This window comes from Lepisosteus oculatus, chromosome 1 (assembly GCF_040954835.1).
Source record: "Lepisosteus oculatus isolate fLepOcu1 chromosome 1, fLepOcu1.hap2, whole genome shotgun sequence".
In the NCBI taxonomy this organism is placed as follows: Eukaryota; Metazoa; Chordata; class Actinopteri; order Semionotiformes; family Lepisosteidae; genus Lepisosteus; species Lepisosteus oculatus.
The window spans coordinates 47,594,210-47,609,339 of record NC_090696.1 but is presented as its reverse complement, the minus strand read 5'-3'; the positions used below and the strand labels follow the sequence as shown (position 1 = coordinate 47,609,339).

Below are 15,130 nucleotides of genomic sequence, written 5' to 3'. Positions count from 1 at the left end.
TAGGCGCCAATGGATGACCATTGATCATGATAGCCAGGCTTAGCTAAGTGCATCCCCCTTTGGGAGCTGTCCTTATCAAAAGAAAACATCTTGCCTGAATGGTTTCTCTGTGGCTGCACCACAGAGATGAACAGAGAAATGGGGCCTCATTTGGGAAGCTCAGAAACACTTAATTCTGCATTATTATTAAGCCTCGCCGCTACAACAGTAACGTACAGTATCCAAAATAGATTAAATCAAATTAAATAAAATGCAGGGAACACTCACAATAATATCCTAGCAATGACAGTTATGATGAATATGAAAAGAGTGTGCAGCTGATCTGATGATGAGCTTAAGTTGTTCATAATCTCAATTTTTAACTCCAGATCAGGGAGTTTTCTTGTCTTTCTTTCCCCTTTGTACTTGTATTTAGTTTATGAGCCATATTGAGGGTGATGCTGCATTTTAAAAACTCCCAAATAAAGAAATTACCAGTGTGGTATACTAGTTCTCTAGTTTCAGGTACGTGCTGTGCCAGATTTGAATTAGTGAAATTTCTCCACAATATTTGAGTTTTCATTTACTTTTTTGTCACCAACCACATTAACACAAATTTAAGACTGTATATTTAGTTAAAATATTAAGTGTGATCTGTGAGTCTACTGAACTTTATTGTATCAATGTCTTCTTACTTTTTTTCCATTGTTTTCCAGGATTAATTAAAAAATTTGGAAATTCAGCTGTAGTGTATGGACATGGTTGGATGTTGGCATCAGTACTCATCAATCATGATCCTAGTAGATTATGAGTAATACATTATGTCTATCATATGAGTAAAGGTCTATTAACAGTCACAGGTATATTTCATGACTTAATGTTACCACAAGTATTTCAAGTGTAAGTCCTTACATTCATTACTGTATTACAGAATACCCAAACTTTCCCTATTTCACTAATTACATGAGAACAGCCAAGGGAAAACTTAAATAGTATGAAACTGATATCAAAGCACCATCTCACTGTCTGAAAACTCATATTCCAATTTCTGTAATGCTATTTCTCTCAACTGAAAGTGAAAGAAAATAAGGGTGCTACAGGTAAAAGACTGTTGTTATAAACTATGAGAATAATTAAACAAATAAGAAAAAATCTGATCAATGGATAGAAAAATGGCTTTATCATCCGCATTAAATTTTATGCATTAATTATAGTATTAGAGAATTAAATATGAATTTCCACATATACCTGTGTAGCAGGATTGAAGGGAAAACATGATAATATTGTATTGTAAGCATTTTGCTATCTACAGTAGTTTCAAAAGTGTATTCATATTATGTATTTCAACGGATATGTTTTTCTTGATAATGCATAATGCAGCTTAATACAATACAGATTAATTTGCGTTCCGTGATGGGTAATACAGATGGTGCTGATGTCAGTAAAAAAAAACATTAAAGGCTGGTGGATGATGAGACTGCGGGAAAAAAAAAAGCACATGCTTGGGATTTGGACTACAAATTTTACTGATCTAAAGTTGCCAAAGGCAGGTGTTGTCATCTCAAACATCTCATCATAATGATCGAATATGAAGTGAATTTATGTCCACAGGCTATTATTTCCACCTAGAAAATAATAAGGCAGTGTTATTAATAGTTAAACAAAATTGTGGCATTTTGATTCAGTTGTAAATGAGAGTTATTTTATATGTTTTTAACATTTAAAATACCTAAAGGTTTGGTATACCTAATACCTAATAGTATAACTGTAGTATATACCATTTCTTCACTGTGTGAGTTTTAATTTATCTTTTGTTTGTTAAAAGAACATATTCTCTCTTAATTGAACTACTTGTAATCTGAACAAGCTTCCTCTGATGCTTTATATTATATCACAGTTTTAATTGTTAGGTTTTGCATTGTATTTAGTGCTTTATTATCTTACCAAAACCAATCGGTAATAGTTTGTGGAAAGTGTGGAAAAAGTTCAAACTTCTGTGAATGAATGCGTTCTATATTTAATACTTTATTCTAAACAAATTTAATTATGGTTAAACATTATTTAGTGTATTTTTCATTTCAACCCCATTAACCATGATATATCTAATTTGATTTGACAATGTATTGATTTTTTCTACTTCATTTTATGAAAATGCATTCTGTTAGCCCCCCAGTTTCTCTGAAACATACATCAATAACAGAAAAAAAAGTAATGTTATCCACAAATGTGATGCTCCTATGTAACGCTATGAGTGCCCTTGTCAATGTGTTTCAACTGCTGTCAGTTGTCAATATCTTCAATTCCTATGTAAGCAGGTTGGTTTAAAGTCTTTATTTCTTTAATATCTGTCCAGCATTTAGTGGCCATACAGATGCAGCCATTCAAAATGGGTGGGGTATTTCACGGTATACCCCGGTGGGCGTGTTGCAGTATCACGGGGTAAATTGGGTCATTTGACGTCATGCCAGAAAGTATCCGGCATCACCTTGTAAAACCACCAGGAGGAGCCAATAAAGCTTAACCTCTCATGTACAGCATTGGAGCTTTTAAATTTAAACTGTGTATTACAACATGTTAATCATCAGTCATTAAAATGTTGGTATATTTTATGAAAGCAAGATTGCTCAGTTGGACAAAAGTACACAACCTACCTTAATCAGAAAACATTATGCATCAAAGCCTTTACCGAAGATATTGCTAATAGTATTAATAATGAATGACTTTGGACAAGCTGTAAACTCAAAGTATAATTTCTTTAGCAAATTTGTACAAGCACTTGGAATCTGTCCAAGCCCTACTTTGTCAGGCATTTTCTTTTACTGCAACGGACATAAAAACTCCCTTGCTTTTAACAGGGCGTTTCATAATTTGTAACTACGAAAATGATTTAAAATGCGACACTTATCATTCAACTAGAGCTCAAAATATCACAAGGATCCTCAAGAGCACAGCAAAGACTGTATTAAAAGATACTTGTATCAGATACATGAGAATTCAGGCTTTTTTATCAATGCTTTCTTTTCTGGTTTCCAGATATTATGGAACCACTTCAGAAGGGTGTCAGCCAGTCAGATTCCAGGAATCGGTACTTTAAAGAAAAAATACACACCGGTATTCCATTTCTCCCTAAACATTTTAAGCATCGAAGTATTTTACTAACATGTGAAATAGCGTGTAAAAAAGTGGCAATTTTAAGCTTTTCTGCTTATATAATATGGAATCGCGTATCTAAAGAAATTAATAACGATATGATTATATTTGTGTACTGTGACAGGGCTGTATAGGGCTGTTTCGCCTCTATCATCATGTGACTTCCCTAGTAGTCCATTGGTCTACGTGCCTGATTACTAATCTACAGGTTGTGTGTTCAAATCCAGCTGGCGCTGTGACTTTTCTTTTAACAAACATTTCTTCGAAAAACTAGAATAGCAATATTATGGACAATCAATTGCCTTTTATTTTTCTAAATATCACAACATGATCGAATCTAAGTCATTTTTGATAACAATGAATGAATGAAAGTCACCTTCTTCCATTCTGACAACAGTCCCTGCTTCTGCTTCCTGCTTCTATTGTGTGTGTGTTTGTGTGTGTGGGGGGGATCCCTTCAGATCTCCCTTCAGATTTAAAAGGTTATTAATCATATCTTCGGTGTCGCATCTTACCAGTGCAGCTGATCTTTTGCTGCCTGGGTGGGTCAACTATCACAAAGCTGAGTAAATTTTTATAGAGAAATGGAGGCTGTACAGTATTTGTTACAATATAAACATTTATATTGGTTTAAATCGCGTTTTGAATTTAAATTGCAAACTCGTGTTTAATTATATGTGTTTATTTAATCATAATCAGACAAATGCAACATAAATTGATACAGTATCTTTGTCTTCTAAGTATCTTAATAAACTTTCAGCATAGCTTTCTCCCCATTTAGATTTATTTTTCTTGGGATTTTGGGATCAAACGAGGAAGGATTAGATTGTAATTATTTTTATACGTATTTATATCAAATACGTTTAAGAAAAGTGTAATCTATACTAAAAAGCTGTTCACAACCTGCTATACAGATACATATTGTAATACTTTCGGGTTTGGATAGGACGGACACAAAAACTCAGACTTGCGGAGTTAAAGCAAGTTAAAGCCTTGATTTCTCTTCTCCGTCACCACCTGCTAGCCCGGCTCTCCGGCGCCCCCGCCCGCCAACAGCGCGAGCCAACACACCGCCCGCACGCCCGAGAGAGAGAAAAGAGAGAGAGAGTAAGACCGAGGGGTGCAGAAGCAGGGAACTATTTACAAGGAAAATGGATACCTGCCCAGACTGTACGCCTGCTTCACAGTGGAACAGCCGCACTGGTCGGCGGCCTTTCTAAACCCCGCTCTGACCACTTTCACTCCTGTCCTGCTCTCCCCCACGCACCCCAGCCGGACGCTCTTCGGCATCTGCCTGGGGCGAATGTATATTTAGATATTTACTCCCGGCGCGGCACTGAGAGAGCATCTGCATTTGTAACTTATTTTTTAAAATTAGTCAAGCAATATGAAGCATCTCCTTTTACTTTTAAGTCCCTTAATTATCATTGAGCACAGCTTTCTCACCACTTAGATTACTTTTTGATACCATCCTTACACAAAGCAGAAACTTCTTGTATTTTCCGATGACATACAGTACAAGTGGATAGATTACAGATTTTAATCGTCTTTAATTTTGTTATGTTATACGTTTTAAGAACGTTTCATCTATACAAACACCACAAAACTATTCTCGATTGTATTTCTGAATGTTATGTAACACCTACAGTAGTTCACTGCTTTAAATACATTGAATTAAGAAAGTTAGGAGAAGCACTTTAGATCTTTTTTTCTGAACCAGGGAAAATCTGATCATGTTTCTCTATAACAATAATAAAAAACTTTATTTTACATATCGCCTTTAAAAGTGGCATCTCAAAGCAATACAGTAGATGTAAACCAACAAAGTAAATACCCAGACAAACACGAACACGAAGAGAGAGAGAGACATCCAGCAGAGAGAGACATATACACAGGTTTTCATTGACAAAAAGTAATTGTTTTTTTTACATTCCTCTTCTCTAACAGGAATGTTTTGTTTGTGGACAGACTGTCCACAAACGTGAGATTGTCTTTCTCAGACTCACATTCCCTAATGTCCCCCGCCCCGGTCAACAATCCTAGGAAGAACACGAAACAGCTTGTTTCGGTCAGTTCTTCTTCCCAGAATTTATAGATCACATCGATCAGTTCCAGCTTTGTGATGGGCTTAGCAGTTTTCCGAACGTAGTCTTTCAACGAATGCCAAACCATCTCTATCGGATTTAGATCTGGGGATTCGGCTGGAGTTTTCACCCAGTTCACTCCTTCTGCTACAAGCCTCGCCCTTGCTGCTGTGTGTTTCGGATCGTTGTCTTGAAAGAGACGGTGCCTTGATCCAAAGTGCTCCCTGATATATGGGGTGGCATGCTGTGTGACCACAACTTCCTCAAAGAATTCACTGTCCATAATTCCTTCGAAAATAAGAAGTGGTCCCGCACCTCTTCTAGATATATCCCCTGAAGTGGAAATCTAATAAGTAAATTGATTCTTAAAAATGTAGAGAAATATATTGGTGCTTTTAGATAATATATTTCAAGGATGTAACTGCTGTGCTACAGTGCGTGCAGAATTTTAGAAAACAGTTCGTCAACAAAGTACACTGTTTAGGTTAGTTTAGAAGACAATGTACCAAAACAATATATGCTGTCTGGGTCATTAGAATTAGCCGAAAGTAACTGATAAGCTTTGAATAACAAATCTAGTTTTTCTTCTCTCGCTCTATGATGTAATCTGTTTTCTCTTAGAGAAAGGGGAAGTTTTAGAAGGGACCAAGTGCTGAACTTTTTTACAGCGCAACGTCTTATAAAAACCCTGTACTGCTTGTAACAAATTGAGTCTCTGGTTGCACTTTGCGAACTGGCAGCAGGGCTCCCAATATTGCAATATTGAAATAAAGACCTTACTCAGGTGAGAACTCTCTCTTGTGGCTTCCTTGATAGTTATATTTCCATGACAATTTGGGGATCACAAACCTGAACGCGAACGTCTGCTGAAACTCCATCCGGACCCGGACAATTTTAGCAAATTGGACGAACCTCGGAGGATAAACTGTTTATCCTTCCAGAGACGCGTCTGGAGAATTGGCAGCTGTCTGACGTCAGTAAGTGATCCTTTAAAATTAATAGTTTGAGAAGCGAGCCACAGGGGTGTTCTCACGCGGGTTTGATGAGTCCAGGACTCATATAAAGAACTTATCTTAACACAGACGTGTGGTTTTTGCTCTGCGGAGTAGTTAATGTGATAAGGTTCTAAGTAAGGCACCGATCGGTAAAAATGGGAAATTAAAATTCAAAGACGAAAATGGGACCGAGCAGTCCAGCAAAAGTACATGTACGACAAATTCGGAGAAACAATTATAGCCTGGGTTAGAGTAAAAAAAAATTATGTTCATGAACTGTAAAGCTAGGGTAATAGGTGTAAGGGAACTTGCATATAATTTATATATGATAATTAGGGGCCCATAACTATGAAGGATCTTTGTAAGTGAATCAGAATGGACAGAGGAAAGTTGAATTAGGAAAGAAGGGGAAACTTAGAAGAGAAGGAGAAGAAATGAAAGAAAATGAATTGGAAAACTTATTTAATGGAAAGAGGAATCACAGAAATAATGGGAAGCTTAAAAAAAGACTAGTCTTGAAACTAAAGAACAGCAAGCTGCAGCTAAAGTCATGGCCATGCGTACTAAAAAGAAAAAGTCTCCACCGAAATTAGAAAGCGGTCCGTAGCCACTTGTTTGTGAAATGCCAATGTGCACTTTTCCAGGTCCAGAAGGAACTCCAGCATATGTACAGTACATTGACATTGGTCTCCTAGTGAATTATTTGCATTAGTTAAGTCTTTTCCTAAATTGCCTGATGATCGTAAAGAATTTAGAAGAAAGGCAAGCGCCTTGCTCTTGATCGTCTTAAGCCTAATTACAGTGACATAACCTTGTTGCTAGATCATATTGTTCCTAAAGGTTTACAACGTCCTCTAAAAAGGAGGAGGCAGATTGGCGGATACGTGACCCAAATGAAGAAGTATCCATCTAAATTAAACCACACGGACATGGAGAGGAAAAGTTAGGCGGCCGCTTCTAAAAAGAGGTAAGGACTCCTCTTTTCTAAAAAAGTCCCTTGTCCTCTCCATGTTGCTGTGGTGGGTTCAGGGTTTTCCTGAAGCTGAAGCGAGTACAACAGAAAAATGAGTTAATGGTGTATGTGTTTTAGGTGCCTGTTTTGTGAAGGTGGGGTAGAAAAGGATGGATTGCTGAAGGAATAGCATCTCGCCCTGCCCGTGTGAAAAAATCCAGGTGTTGCATCCTGGTACACGACTGCAGTACAGCTGAAGGTAGTAACTAGAATTGTACTCGCAGAAGAGCCGAAAATGGTAACTCGATTCAACTGTGTGTTTAAAGCCAGGATTTGGAACCTGGTCCGTGTTCCCGTATTGTGATAGTTTGTCAGTTTGTCTCGACTGGGGGATTCTGCGGGGCGTGTGGGAGACATGAAAATGGTTTGGTGTGAAAGGAAAAAAAAAAAAGTTTGATTAATCCAAAGTGAAATTTAAAAGAAATATTGACTGTCAGACGGAATTTAGGCTGAAGAGGAATGTAGAAAAGTGTATGAACCTTTGGATAAAAATATTTAGAGGAATATTTGAGAATTCAACAGAATATCATAGATGAGACGGAAAAATCCCTGATGGAAAAGCTAAAAGCAATGGCTGAACGAAACGAAGTTGTACATGTAGAAAAAGAAAAGCAAAAGAAGAAATAGAACGCCTTAAGAGAGAATCTGGGAGAAGGGTGGGAATTAGTGTGGAGATTTTTGAAAGAGCATTACCCACCGAAAACTGATTAGAGAAAAGTAACAGCATGTCAGCAGAAGGAAGTGAGGATGTTTTCAGATTTTACAGAAAGGTTTATAGCTTTATGGATAGTTTACTCGGGGTTAGCAGATGAAAAGGAAGTGAATGAAGATACTTCCACAGTAATCAAACAAATTTACTTGAGTGGGTTAAAACCTGATGTTGCCAAGAATGTGCAACTATGCTTTCCTGATATTACGAACGGAGACAGATGTGATTTAATAACTCGCGAAGCATGCATGCAGAAGTGCAAGCGCTGCAAATGGGAGGTAAAAAGACTCCCAAGGAGGAAAGGGAGCCGCCAGTTTGTCGAAATTATTGTGCGACTTTAATGTTATACCGAGATATAAAACCTCAAAGACAAAACTACTAATAAGCTGGTGTGCAGTTACTAAAAAATGTGTTTTTTGGAGAAATTGGAAGAAAAAGGCTTGATTTCACAATTAAAGAACATGTCAGAAGCTGAAACGAGAGCCGTGTGTGAACTAACAGTTTTAATCTAGTAAACCCCTCTGTAGCCTTCCTAAATTTATCTCAGGATTGAAATAAAAGTGAAATAATCTTACAGTGTGCAGTAACTGTGGGACACAGGAGCACAGCTGTCCTGTTTTTAGACTAAAACAGCATAAAAATGTGATATAAAGTTTTCTAACGGGTAACAGGAGGCTACAGGAGAAGGGGTGCAAGGGTTGTGTTTAAAGCAAATATAAGCTGTCACAGTCTGCTTGGGAAAATATGTACAGTTTCAACTACTGATGTGGGTAGGGGACACCCCAGACCTATTGGGCTAGGATGCCCTGCAGCATTTATAAGGAATTTCTGTATGAAATAGCATTTATGTGAACTACCTCGAAAGAGTTCTGTGATATTGTGATTGTTTTACCTAATGAGGGAATCCATAAGGCCGGGCTACTCCAAGTATTGGATCTTGAGAGGAAGAAAAAGGAGTATAAAACCAACTACATGATAAAGCCAGGGTGAATGCCTTCTCAGAACGAGCTTGTCTAGTGACGTATTGGTTTGAGGGGGGTAGTGCAGTCTAAAGACAAAATTGCCTTGACCCCTGCAGCAGAAACTGTTTTTGATGTTTTTGAAACAAGCTTTCTTGCAGGCACTGGCCCTGGACTGGATTCCCTCAGACGGATCATCTGTATGTAATCTGTGTGTAAGTGAAAGAAATGGATCGTGAGCTGTTGTGCTGGTGCAGGAGGCATGGAGATAGGCATCGTCTGGTGGGTTTATTATTATTCAGGACCCCTTGATGCGGTGGCCAAGGGGCCGTGTTTATGTGTTGTGAGTAGTATAAAGCGACACCTTTCGTCAAACTTTTGACAGGTACCACGCCCCCTTTTCCATCCAATGGTCGTCCGCTGTGTTTGGTTGTCCCGCCCCCCAGCCATCCAATGGCGTGTTGTTATTTGTGCATGTCCCGCCCCCTCAGGAGCCAATGGTGTGGGTCGGAACCCCCACCGGCCGGTCGCCCCGGCGCCTCGGGGTCCCAAAGCCCCCAGCCGGCGCATCCCTGGGTGTGTGCGAGTGTGTATTGGTTTGGAAGGGGAGCATGTCTGCCGCTGGGTTGAGTGCGCTCTATTATAACCCTAGGAAATCGGGCAGTTACGGCGGCGCAGGGGGTCTGTTGCGGGCCGCGAGATCCCGGGGTGTGCGCGGCGCCAGCCGCGGCCGGGTGGTCGAGTGGCTGTCCGGCCAGGCTGCTTATACGCTGCACAAGCCGGCGCGCGTACGTTTTAAGAGAAACAGGACGCTGGTGTCCGAAATGGACGGACAGTGGCAGGCCGACTTGGTGGACATGAGAGAACACCACGCGTTCAACGACGGTTTCTGTTACATCTTAATGTGTATAGACATGCTGTCTAAATACGCTTGGGCCGTGCCGCTGAAAACCAAGACTGGTGGGGCCGTGGTTGCTTATATGCTGCAGAAGCCGTGTCTCCAAAACAGCCGGGGTGCAAGCACACACACTGACTGCGTAAAGTCTCACGGAAAGAAATCGCAGGACAAACACCTGCGTAACCAGCGGGATAGTGTTACCACAGGTTCTGTGCAAAACACGCTGTATTTTGGAATACACACTGTAGAACCCCCCAGGCTTCCTTTTCTGATCTGAAAACATCAGATCTGTAATAATTTCACTCAAGTTCTCGACATACGCATCTATCTCTTTAACAAATTTAAGGACATTAGCATTCGACTCTTTGTTTTGCACATCAAGCTTTGTAGAGAGAAGTGTGTAAAGCACTCTTAGTAAGAGTTCAGACGTATACATTCGAAATTCTTCATTCTTCGGTCGATGGCACACCCGGGTCTGTAAAACAGAGTGAAATCTGTATTCACATTTTACATAGATCTTTTTTTTTTGCGTCTGTAAAAATAAGAATAGTGTTTCTTTTGCAACACATCAAAAGTCACGTCTTCTAATTTTTCATCCAGCTGTTCAAGGGTGGCGTGTACATGCTCGTATGGGGAGCGGTCCTCAATTATATTTTTTAGCAACTGTTTTATGCCCCGCTCAGTGTCATTTGTAATGGTGTACGAACCCAGACACCGGGCGGTGTACAGAACAGCCGATAAAATTCGGGCTTAACTGAGAGACTTATAAATTTCTAAAGCGGCAAACGTCACATCTTCAAACCCATCTGTGTAGCCGACAGACATGCATGTGTGGCCCCGCTGCCCAGGATGGTCAATCAAACAGGCCGGGCAGTCATCAACCAGGACCCCCTTTAAACAGTGTTTGAAGATGCAATAAACTACTGCTTTCACAATCTGGGGCATAACATCGGGCTCATTAGGGGACAGGGGCATCAGTTTTATTAACATTTGGGCGAACACACAAGCATAGACACGAGACATTCACATGTGTCGGTAGGCTGAAGATTGACCTGTCCACATCCTCTTTATTCTATTAAAGGAAAAAGAAAAGGAAGGCTTAACAAAATAGACATGCTTTGCACCTAAAATACCGAGCATTTACACTTTTGAGCTAAGGTTTTTCGTTAATATTTACCATTTGTAGCGTGGTATCATCGCTAGCACCCGGCTGTTCTTCAACATCTGGTACCCCAGCTGAACTCACACCCCCGCCGCAATTACAGGGTTCAGAGGGTGGGTTCGGGTTTTGCTAAAAAGAAGACCAAGTATTAAAATGACATACGCTAAGCACCGATACAACAATTCCACGAGCCGAAAAAATATTTTAGCCGCCTACCTCTTCACTTTGTAGAGTAGCGGACCCCGTTGTTTCTCCACACAAAGAAGCCATCTCAGCAGCTCTGTGGTGTCTGACAGCTCCAAGCACGCACTGCGGCCCTGTCAGGTCGGAGCGTTTAAGAATATGCGCCAATGGTGTAACACGCCTACATAACACAAGACATTTTACAATTGGTTGTGATGACCCCCCCCCCCCGATTTATTGAGAGCGAAAAGTATTCACATATCAGTTTATAAGTTTTAAAGTATAAACACACAACGCAAACACAAATGATGTGTTTCACCCGAAAATAAATTTTAAACATGCGGGGTTGGTCTTAAAGTTTTTAAAATAACGTAATAAGACACAGTTTATTTTTAATAACACATTCGCGACAGCTTTTTCGAAAGTTTGGGATAAATTTCCACACAGCGCCAGCATAAAAGTCTTTAAAGTGTTAACAGACAACAAATGGTGGGGTGTTGTTCTTCAGACTGTAACGGATTGTTCTTAAAGTTTTAAAATTGTTTCCCGGTAGAGATGATTTGTGATGATATTGGAGACGGGGTGTGGGGAGGGGTTGGTTACAGGCTCCGGAATGCAGAGTGGGGGGTGCTAAAATTGACACCAGGGAAAGTTTACAAACATTTTAAATTCATGTAAAGTTTTCTAATTTACAAGCACCACATGTATTTCACGCAAAAATGTTCTTAACAGCGCAGCGCGGAAAAATAAAACCTCAAAACGTCAAGCTTGGTTTGTGAACACGTCCCTATAAAGAACAGATACATAATAAAAACATTTTGCTTGATAATATTCTTAGCGGTCTGTTGGTGAATCAAACAAAGACAACGCGGTACATTTTCGCCACGTTTTAACAGCTATGAAATTTTAGACACCGTTGTATGTCTTAAAATAATATAGATTTTTACATTATAACGGTCTAAAACGTTTTCTAAAATGTTTCTTAAAATAATTTCTACAGACCAGTACGTGCACCCCCAACGATACCTAAGATTAATGGTTTTATGGGGGGACCATGTGTGTTTCTTAGAAGAGAATGTTTAGCGGCTTGAGTATAAGTACCAGCGGTTTAACAGGCGAAGTTTTAGCTGCATTCCAATTCCTACACTCTCACGTTATCGCCTAACTCGTCAGAATGGACCACGCCGATCAATTGCAACAGTCTGAAGATATTCTATTTACAGACTTAGAACTGTTCGACTTGATAGACGAAGCCGAGGATTCCACGAATTTCAGCGGTATGTATATCTGGCTCATTGTGAGACAATTACAACGTCGCGGTCCATGTCTCGTGTTAGCTATAGTTACAAAACGTTGTATAATATTTGTATACTAGGCAATATTGAATGAATATAATGGAATTACCCGGGATTGGTGCCGTAATGTGGTCGTGACTGTGTGTATCCATTCATTTCCAATAGCCCCGAAAACCACGGGTGTAAAAAGACCAGTTACGGCGTAGCACAACACCGGTGAGTAATTACGACAATGTTTTGAATAACGCTTTATGACCATGTGAGTCTTAAAGACACAGGGGTATATACGCCGCACCAAAACGCGTATGTGTCTATTCCACAGACGCGGGCGAAGGGACAAGTCGCCACACATTTAAAAAACCCCGTTTGGGGTTTGCATTACCAACCCAAAACCTTGTGGTGACACAGGCCGATGTTCACATCATACCAGACGGTGCGGGGGATATTATCAGAGCGCCTGAGAGAAGAGGTTGGTATTATATAAAACATTCTTTTAGCCTGGTCATTTAAACTTGTCTATAATAAAAATACATACTGTAACGCAACATACCGTTTTTCTATATTTTTCACTAATGGTATTTTCCCACTCCGTGCAGACCCCGGACCTTCAAAAAATAAACTGCGGCGCGCCAACAAGTTAACTGGGGTAACGAGCTCAAAACGGCTGAAACCAACAAGCAAAGGTTAATATAATTTAAACGTGGTCAAGATGTGTTATGATCCACTTACGGTAAACGTTACTTCTTTTGTTAGGATGTTAATTCGCTGAAAGATCCTACTTCGCGGAGTTTTCTGTTTGGGGGTGTTAAAAAAACCTTATTTTAAAACTGCCTAGCTTTTAAAGTTAAAAGCGACTGGTGTGTGCGAGGGTCTACAGGCCGTTAGCACGCCGCTTGACCCAGTAGCGCCACCACCGACGTCAAGGAAACCGGTGTAACAACATGTCCGGGTAACTTGTTCCATTCACCCACAGGCCTTTGTGTAAGGATGCACCATATGCGTGGCGTTTTTATCATAGTTATCGTAGTTTTCTGACTTTGACAGTTTAGATTTCATTGATTGTTGTGTTGAAAAGTCTTTTATTTTTATCACAGTGTTGTTTTCAGATTTTGAGATGTGGAGCATTGGCGTGGTAATAAAAAGTCTTATTTTTTCACACAGCATCTGTATCGACGCGCGGTGAAACAAATGCGGTGGAAACGTCGGAACCCAAGGTGGTGACTGCATCCGAAACGACTGTTAAGACATCGACCAAAGCCAGACGCGTCAAGCCTGCGGAGCGAAATAATAACGCGCCTAAAGACTTGGTGCTTGGTGATTTGGGGTACTCAGTGCGGCATATTGCAGACTTGGTATCAAAGGTGGGCACTAATGAGGTGGCTAAACAGCGGTGTTTAGAGAATCTAAGAGCCGCTTTAGCATGTGCACATGCAGTGTTTCCAAAAACGATCCAGGTTTACGCCGCTAGCCTCTTAGACGTTTTTTCTAAAGAGGATGTCGATCTAACCTCCTGATTTCACTACCTCATAATGCTATTTCAGGGAGCATTGGTGCAAACCCCCGGTGATAAATGACTAAACATGCGGTCTAAAAAGTGCTTAAAAGACCGACCGCGTGCCAACCACAAGCTTTTGTACATAAATAAAAGAATTAAACTGGCAAAAGCATGTTTGTTGCGTCGTCAAACATTCAGAGCGAGGCATCAGATTTCCCAAGGGTCGCCCGAGCCACGCAATGAAAATGCAGTGGTAGAAAATAACTTAAGGCCCGAGGTTGTTGTGGCAGAACAGGATGGTGGTAACCCAGAACCGGTTGTACTGAACGATCTGAATCAGGTTGGTGGCGGTGCCGGGGTGAATAGAGACCCCATGGTTTTCCTGGAGTGTATACGTAGTTATAACAGGTCTTATAATAATTTTAGAGCAACAGAGCACCATGAAGAATTTTGTTTTGTTAATCTCGACAGAATAACCTCGTATGTACAGGCTATAGACGCTGTGCATGGTGCAGTCCAGAGAATATTGGATGAACTTTCTCCAAACATCGGGGCGAATGATTTTGTACAGCTGCGTTTGACAGAGGGTGGTTTTAACAAACCCTTGTTCTCACGCAGGAGACACCCCAGAGAATTAAATGCGGCCGATTTTTTAAGCCACATCTCGGACCTCTTACAGAGCCACACAGAGGTTCTCACCGATGACACCCTCCGCTTAGTGGTGACGATAGTTAGGAATATGCAGGGGGGTGCCCGCCGAAGATTTAAATCTGTTCTGTACAGCCGGGTAATTGCGCAGAAAAAAGCGCACCTTATCGACTTACATTACACGGGCGGTAATCTGTGTTTCGCCGGGAGTGTGTACGGTTTGTTGAATGAAGGTTGTACCGATGGGAAAATGTTACAGGGCGCTAAACGAATGCACAAAGAGTTGGGTTTTCCAGAGAATCGGAAAATTAGTTTGTCAGACATTACCGCTTTTGAAAAACATTTAAAGGTGGTCATTAAAATTTTGTACCACGACCAGGGTGATTGGAAATATTTTACAACGGGACCCACACCACCAAATTCTAAAATACTTTTTGTTCTACTGCATGAAGAGCATTTTTATGGGGTTTTAAATATTAAAGCTTTTGTGTGGGCGGCGTATTTTTGCACTAACTGCCACGCAGCGTATAGCCACAAGAATGCACACGCCTGTGTTAAAGC

The 15,130-nt window shown here is 40.4% G+C and overlaps 1 long non-coding RNA gene across 2 annotated transcripts; it reads right to left on the bottom strand.

The window, feature by feature from the left end:
• Positions 1-9,987: 9,987 nt before the first annotated feature.
• Positions 9,988-12,624, bottom strand: LOC138241279 (uncharacterized). Of its 2 annotated transcripts, none has more exons than XR_011190494.1 (4): positions 12,536-12,624; positions 11,165-11,265; positions 10,964-11,077; positions 9,988-10,261 (listed from the first exon to the last, which is right to left on the bottom strand). It is a non-coding gene; the product is annotated as an uncharacterized lncRNA (long non-coding RNA). The 2 variants fall into 2 exon arrangements; XR_011190497.1 differs by having other exon boundaries at positions 11,165-11,312; positions 12,536-12,596.
• Positions 12,625-15,130: the final 2,506 nt, after the last annotated feature.